This window comes from Petaurus breviceps, unplaced genomic scaffold, assembly GCF_028583685.1.
Source record: "Petaurus breviceps papuanus isolate PSGF00001 unplaced genomic scaffold, PetGlider_PUasm1.0 90778, whole genome shotgun sequence".
NCBI lineage: Eukaryota > Metazoa > Chordata > Mammalia > Diprotodontia > Petauridae > Petaurus > Petaurus breviceps.
The window spans coordinates 2131329-2139919 of NW_027187343.1; the positions used below are offsets into that span (position 1 = coordinate 2131329).

The following is an 8591-nucleotide window of genomic DNA, read 5'->3' on the forward strand; positions in this document are numbered from 1 at the left end:
TTGGGAAGATGGACTAGACTAGTCTCCATCCCCTCCAACTCTGACATTTTGTGATTGTAGTTTCTTTTTAGCCCTGTGACTATGCACTACTTAGTATAGCTGCTTTAGAATCCTTCTGGATAGTCTCTCTTAATAAAAAAAAAAAAAATATATATATATATATATATATATATGGGCTGCATGTGACCACAGCTGTGAAGGGAACTGTATGCCTAAATAGGAGAACAGACCTTCCCAGACCAGGCTTCCTATTATGTGATCTTGGCCTAGAACCAATTGTAAGTCTAATTAAATAATATATCAGGACTGTTGAATATCAAAATATCAACTTGCACACCAAATATAGGCAGCTAAGCATGGTGGATTAAATACTGAGCTTAGAAGCAGGATGTCCTGAATTCAAATCTCATATCAGATACTAGCTGGGTAACCCTGAGTCACATAACTTTTCTGATCTTCCTGTTTCCTCATCTGAAAAATGGGGGTATTAATATGACTTATTTCCAGGGTTGTAGGAAGGCTCAAACGAGACACACACACACACACACATATGTAAAGTACTTTGCAAACCTGAAAACTATTTATTTACTTAGTTTTGTTTTGTTTTGATTAGCAGTTTCCATCATTTATTAACACCATGTTGATTTAATACAGCTGCTGGGACTTGCCCATGGTGCTCATGATATACAATGCTCTCCCATTTTGCCAGTTTTTCTTCAGCAGAGAAACCAGGAAATTGACAGCCAAATGGATGGTGTAGACAAGCTCATCGTCTGTCATCTTCACATGGCCAACAGCCACCGCCGGACACAGCACCTTCTTCATCTGGAACTTGATGGTAGATTTAACTTCATCAACCTTTGCACCATGTTCTCATTGTGAATGAGCAAAGATGGAAACTTGCCGGCTTTGTTCAGACCAAGGCCCAGGATTCGAGGAATTTGCTTGATCAAGGACTCAGAGGCCAAAAAAGCATCATACTTTTTAGCCAGTTTCTTGACCAATTTCTTGTTCTTATTCAACTTCTTCAGGGCTTCGATGTCCATGTGGGGTATTTCTACAGCCTTGGTTTCATCACAATGCTGCTGGTCTCCCAGTACACATACAGAAAATTTAGGTCGAGATGTGGATTTGAGCCTGATGGTGCCAGAGAAACGTTTGTCCTTTTGGGGATCATAGTTCTTCAGACTGATCTGCAGCTCCACAGTTTCCAAAAACTTTCTTTGTTTGCGCTGGGCTCCATGCAGGACTGCCCGCACAGCTTCATAGTGTGTCACGAGAGACTTTGCTCACTGGTCACAAGCTGGGAAAAAACGAAAACTATTTAAATGCTAGCTATTATATATAAGAGCCCCCCACTCTAAGAGCACCAGGATCATCAAAGAATAGAATGTTTTGGTGAACCAAATGACAATGGAGGTAGTGAGCATAAGGAAGCTGCAGCATGTGATCAGTGGAAACTTACTGGCCCAAAATGGGGTCAAACACATCATATAGGATTTGTATGATAGAAAAGGGCTAATAGGATAGCTAAAGTGAAAAATAACAGGATAGCCAGAGTGCTATACTAGTACCCACAGAACGTTAAAATGATCTGAGTATGGGTTCTGAACCTGGGATGCATGGACAGATTAAAGTGGGTCCATGAAGAGCTAAGTGGCACAGTGGATAGAATGCCAGGCCTGGAGTCAGGAAGACTCATCTTCCTGAGTTCAAATCCAGCCTCAGGCACTTACTAGCTGTGTGACCCTGGACAAGTCACTTAACCCTGCTTGCCTCAGTTTCCTCATCTGTAAAATGATCTGGAGAAAGAAATGGCAAACCAGTATTTTGCCAAGAAAACCTTAAATAGGATCATGACGAGTCAGACATGACTGAAAAATGACTGAATAACTGAATGAACTTAGATGGGGGGGGAATTACAATTTAATTTTCAATAACCTCCAATTGAAAGTTAGCATTTCTTTCAACTGTTTAAAAAATATTATTGTTGGGGGTGGCTAAGTGGTGCAGTGAATAGAGCCCTGGCCCTGGAATCAAGAGGACCTGAGTTCAAATCCAGCCTCAGACACTTAACACTTACTAGCTGTGTGACCTTGGGCAAGTCACTTAACTCCCAATTGCACTCTCTCTCGCACACACAAACACACACACAAAAGCATATTGACCAGACTTGTAATTTAATTTGTATAGGAGATTACCAGGTGAGGAAACTCCTTCAACAAGGAAGGTCAACCCCTTTCTGTAATTTGTAGTTCTAGAGAGTTATCCAGACCAGCACTAAGGGGGATCAGACTATATGCCCAGATTCATATAGTCAGTATGTGTTGGAAGCAAGGCTTGAACTCGGGTCTGTCTGGGTATGAGGCTGGTTATCTACCAACTACGCCCGTCTGCCTCTCACCTGTACATATTGAGCAAACATTCATTAAGCACCTGCTATGTGCCAGTAAGTTCCTGGGCATCAGGGATGCAAAGAGAAACAAAAAATAAACAGTCTGTGCCCTCAATGAGCTTATATTCTACTGGATGTCACATAAACGTGCCCATATGGAGCATACATTTACAGGGAATTCATTTCTTTTCAGAAAGCTGTATTTTTTTAAACCAGTCCAATGACTTAATTTGTGGCAAGAGCCCCAGGGGGGACTCTTTTTATTAATTGAGATCTGAGTCTTATAATCAGAGAGTTTCCTGAGATGAAGCAATCTGCCCAGATACTATGTATCAGATGCTGAACTTGAACCCACCTTGTCCCACCAATTCTCTGTCAAACCCGGTGCTGCCTCTAGGTAAAAAGCGAAGCATATGTATACAAACGAACATCTGAGCCTTATGAAAGGCTGCCACATTTGCTTAGGATCATAGATCATCAGTTCCGAGATGGAAGGGGCCTTCCACTGAAAGCCTCCTCTCCCACCCCACCTCCCAAGTTGTCTCGTAGTGTGCATGTAGCTAACATTTATATAGTGCCTACTATATGCCAGGCACTGGACTAAGGGCTTTACAGTGAATATCTCATTTCATCCTCACAACAGTCCACGGAAGTAGGGGCTATTATCCCCATTTTACAGATGAGACTGTCTCAAATAGAATATTACATTACATAAAATATTATGTAATTAATATAATGTACTGTAATGTAAGAATATTGTATTACATTAAAGCTTAAAACTGCACTAAGACTTTGGGGACATTCAGCATATATAACTACTCAATACACCCTCCTACGATAGTACTTAAATGAATATTAAAGGCATTCAGTTCAAAACACATAAAGGAATTTTTGCTTCCACGGCTCTCGCAGATACCCGTGGTACAGCAAAGACATGGGAGAGCTTCGGCCAGTCCAGCCCAGGAAAACGTGTCCCCGGGCCCCACCCAGGTTCCCCCCACTCCCGCCCCGCCCTGGCTCCCCTCCCCCACCAATAGTTCCCCTGCCCCCTCCTTCCCGGTACTGCAGTGGCCCAGCTCCGCCCCGCCCCCTTCCTCTTTGCTGCAGAGCGGGTCCCGCTCAGTCTCAGCCCTGAAAGTGGGTTGCCCAGCACCCACTGATCCCTCGGTCCCTCTTTTGTGCTCCATCTGGATGCCTTTGTTCAGGAAGCCCCGGGGCCATCCCAGTAGAACAGGATTGCCTCTCGATTTTTACACCCCGGACTCCCAGGCGGGTGGGGATAGGCCGGGGACAAAAAAGAAAACCTGGAAAGGAAGAAAGGACAATGAAACATGATGTCAGGGCGGCTAATCAGGGAGTGACTCAGGGCTTCCACACAGTCAACACCAGCTGCAGCCCAACTGCGCTCTCCGCCACAGCTCGTGGAGCGAGCTCGAGCGCGCGCGTGTACACACACACACACACACGCACACGCATTTTGTGCGAACATCCCACATTTATGAAAACTTCCGAGTCTTCCTATAAACAGAACTATTTGAGACTAGTTCAGTTTCCCGTTAGAGGTTTTTCTTGAATATCTTAATAATAATAACCGGCATTTCCATGGCGCTTTGCTGAGAGCTTTTTGCATAGGTTTGCAAACTGCTTTGCATGCCTCCTATCATTTGAGTTTTATCATATCTGCAGGAGATATCTACAGGATTATTGTTCTTTTTCCACCCAGACCTGTGATTTCATTGGCATAGGAAACTCTCGAAGAGAAAATTCTCTTCACCGTGGCAGATTTTGCAGCTACTCTGTATTAGAAGGGACCCTGAGACAGAGTCCTCTTCCTACAATAAGGGTATTATCTTTTTTTTTTTTTAATTCATGGGCCCCTCCCCAACTTTGGTAGTTGATGAAGTCTATATAGACCCCTTCTCAGAATGATGTTTTTTAAATACATTAAATAAAATACATACAGGATTATAGAGGAAACCAATATTGAAATAAAGTCACATTTATAGAGAAATACATAATAAATAATATGATATATTAATAATATAAAAGTACATATACAAATGGGACAACTTTATATGTTTTATATATTAATAAATTTATGTATAACATTACCAGATATGCACAAGTAAGCAGACTCCAGGTTAAGAACCCCTGCTCTAAAGATATCATCACCTTCATTTTACAAACCCGGGAGCAGAGGCTCCTTGTTGTTCCACAGTGTCTAACTCTTTGTGACCCCATAGACCATACTGTCCATGAGACTTTCTTGGCAAAAGCATTAGAGTGGTTTGCCCTTTCCCTCTCCAACAGATTAAGGTAAACAGAGGTTGTGACTTGCCCAGGGTCACACAGCTAATAAGTGTCTGAAGGCAGATGTGAACTCAGGTCATTCTGTTTTTTGACTCCAGGCCCAGTGCTCCACCCACCCAGACACTTAGCTGCACCAGCATAGGCTTAGAGAAGCGGTGACTGGGTATTCTCACATACAGCTAGTTACTATGGTAGTCAGCCAATAAGCATTTATTAAGGTCCTGCTAACATGCCGGGCACTGTGCTAAACACTAGGGATACAAAGAAAGCCAAAAGACAGTCCCTGCCCTCAAGGAGTTTACAATCTAATAGGGGAGACAACAGGAAAACAACTATGTACAAACAGTCGCTGTATGGGAGAAATTGGAGATAATCCACAGAGGGAAGGCACCAGCACTAAGGTGGATCAGGAAAGACTTCCATCACTCTACCCACTAAACCACACTTTCCCTGAGTGTTGTGCTTACACTTTTCACTGCAGTCAGTTTCTCCAAATGAGAATTGGGTGACTACATGCTGAATTATCCTATAAGTTGGGAACAATGTACTCAGACGTTTTCTTGTCATATTTTTACCTCTATCCTTCCCCATCCCCTGCCCTGCCCAAATTATAGTAGCATGGTAGAATAGGATGAGTTCTAGATTTAGAGGTAAAGGGTCTGGGGTTTGAGTCTTAACACTTGCTAACCTGCTAATTGTGTATAAACAAGCACCTACTATGTGCCAGGCACTTTACAAATATCTCATGTGATTTGATGACCCTAGAAGATATCATTATCACCATTTTACAGTTGAAGAAACTGAGGCAGGAAGGGATTAAGCAAGTGACTTGCCCAGGGTTACTCATCCATTAAGTATATGAGGCTGGATTTAAATTTGGGTCTTCCTGACTCCAGGTCCAGCTTTCTATGTTTTGCACCACCTAGCTGCAAATTTGGTAGTTTATCCTGAATAAAGGGGATTGAACTATTGAAAGTTCCTTCCAGTTCTAAATCCCATGCCTAGAATATGTTGCAATTTATATAACATTGGTTGGTTTTAGTATTTATTAGGTTTATATGAAGGATTTGGGGTTGGGGAAGAAGACTCTCATCTTTCCTAAGTCTTGGGAGGAAGTGTGAGAGAATTTTCCCAGACAATGAAAGGGAGTAGTAATCTGTCCTATTCAGCTTTTTACCCAATGTCTGTTTTGTCTGCTATGTATCGTCATATTAAAAGATGTCTATTAAAACTCAGTTTAAACCACAATGAAAACTCCCCAAAAGACATGAACTATTTGGTCTGTAGTTCAGACACAGCTACAGCCTAAAGTCAGTGATTCTGATGGGAGTCAGGAACTTCTGGGTGAAAGTCCTGCTTCTGATATATACAGTTCATGTGAATCTGGACAAGTCAACATCTCAGTACTTCCCCCCCAACACACACACACACACACACACACACACTACAACTCTAAGACTTTAAATTCCAGGGCAGGTCCATTTGTGTCAGAAAGAGCCTGGTAATGCCCAACTGATCAAGTTTTTCAATAACAGGCTAAGTGGTGGGAAATCCATAGGCTGACAAAAGCCGAATGACTTCAATTATACAATTAATTACATCCTTTTTTATCTGCAATAATTAATTGATCCAGTACTGTCACTGACATGTAGTTGGACCTACCTAGTTCAAATGAACTAGTCTAATTAGACAAAATGTTTTTTTGCTAAAAATACCAGGAAGGCAGCATGAAACCTGGGTTCTAGTTGAGGATTTGCCATAAATCAGCACCACCATTTTGTCAAGTCAGGTCAACAAGCATTTATTAAGTTATTACTGTGTGCCAGCCCTGGCTGTGTGCCAAGTGCAGAGGAAGAAAACAAACAAAAAGACAGTCTGCCCTCAAGGAGCAAACTATAATAGAGAGCATTACAGTAGGAGGGGAGCTAACCACTGTGTCATGGTCCTGAAATCTGGGGAGTCAGAAGCAGAGCCAGAAGAGAAAGGATAGCTGACCTGGGCCCTTCCTCAAGGTAGGGGTCAGGAATGAACTCACCAATGAGAGAAGGGGTCTGCTTGTTACCATTGCTTCTTTCCCACAAAATGGGGATACTAATATCTGCTTGACAGTCCTTGTAAATGTGTCTTTGTACATCTAGCAACATCTAGAAGTAGTGCCTTACAGATAGGAAGCACTAATTAGATATTTGTTTAATTGACCTAGAAAAAAAATCCTGTGGGAAGCTCTAGGAAAAATATTAGGCACCATACAAATGCTAAGTGCCCAACTGTTATATTTTTCTTTATCTAAAGTATTCTGTGGTCATTGGATGGAAGAAGGTAAGACTGAATTAGAGCCAAAGTGGGAAATTAGGTTAGAATAATTCTAGCTCTCAATCCTCATTTTACTTAGAAACATCCCAGAAGTGATTCAAGCAGGGTGAACCAAAGGAAGGGAGGTTCTTAGAGCCTAAGGAAGCCCCTGTTCTCCTAAGGAAAAGTTACTTATTTACAGATTATTAAAGCTCAAAATCCTCTTATTTTACAAAGGGAAAGAAAATCTGTCCCTCCTTCCTAAGAGGTGATTCTGTCAATCCCTTCTCTCCTTAACATAGGACAAAAGGAAATCTGGATATGTGTGCAATTGGAATAGTAAGAAGAAGATTTTGTGGAAGAAGAGACACAGGGAGGCCAGAAGGGGATTCTGGGATATAGTGATGAAAAGGAATATGAGCTGGCAGCAACAGACAGAAACAGCAGCTGTTAAGTGAGCAGTGAGGACTCCCTAAATTAAGCCACAGGAACCACAATAATCTGGTGGTGCCTTGCAGGTTGCCTGCCGAGTCTATAGAACTGTGAACTGAGATGCAATGCAGCCCTAGTATGTGAACATAGCAATGTGTCCAGTTTCTTTTCTTCTGGGGGTTTAGACTTAGAGTTGACCCCAAACCCAGGGGATTGGACAAGACTAATCTTAGGTCCCTTCTAGGTATAAATTTATGATAAACTCCAGAGGGAAGCAGACAAGTAGAAAAAGCTTACACTATTCTTCAATTAGGTCCTCATCTTCAGCCATGCTAATGAATTTTTATCTACAAGGGGATATGAAGTTGTTTTGCAGATGCTATGACTGACTTTCTATAGGGAGGGAGAGAGGAAAGGGCACTCACCAAAGGTAGAATATAACTATTTCTTTACTAAAGGGGTTAGCATATACCTTACATAAATTTTAACAAACCTATTTGATGTTCCATGTCAAATTCAAATGTCCCCAGAGCATAAACCCTGGGTAGATGCTGAGCCACTGAGTTGTTATTAAGAAGTCCCCCAGAAATTAAACCCAGGTAGTATGAGCTTAGAACTGTAGTTTTGAGCCATGGATTACATGCAGAAGGAGAAACTGAGATGCAAAAAGATAGTCACATGAGTGGCAAAGTCAGAACTAGAGCCCAGGTCCATTGGCCCCACCCCCAGTTCATATCACACTGCTTCTTCATAGAGCAGGAATATTTTTATAAGTCAAACCTACTCTGTTCCTTATTTCTCTTCATTTGTGGGGTTTTTTTCTTTTTCACTAATTTAATAAGCATTTATTAAGCACCTACTTAGTACCAGGCAGGGGCAGCTAGGTGGTACAAGAAAGAGAATGTCCGGCCTAGGGTCAGGAAGACCTGAGTTCAAATTTAGCCTCAGACACTTACTAGATGTGTGATCCTGGGCAAGTCACTTAAACCTTTTTGCTTCAGTTTCCTCAGCTGTAAAATTACCTGGAGAAGGAAATGGCAAACCACTTCTGTATCCTTGCCAAGAAAACCCTAAATGAGGTCACAAAGAATCAGATATGACTGAAAAATGATTGAACAACAACAAAAAATGTGCCAGGCACTGTGTCAAGTGCAAGGGATAC

The 8591-nt window shown here is 41.9% G+C and overlaps 1 pseudogene; it reads right to left on the reverse strand.

The window, feature by feature from the left end:
- Positions 1 to 558: 558 nt before the first annotated feature.
- On the reverse strand, positions 559 to 3675 carry LOC138147013 (large ribosomal subunit protein uL1 pseudogene; annotated as a pseudogene).
- Between the last annotated feature and the right edge of the window lie 4916 nt (positions 3676 to 8591).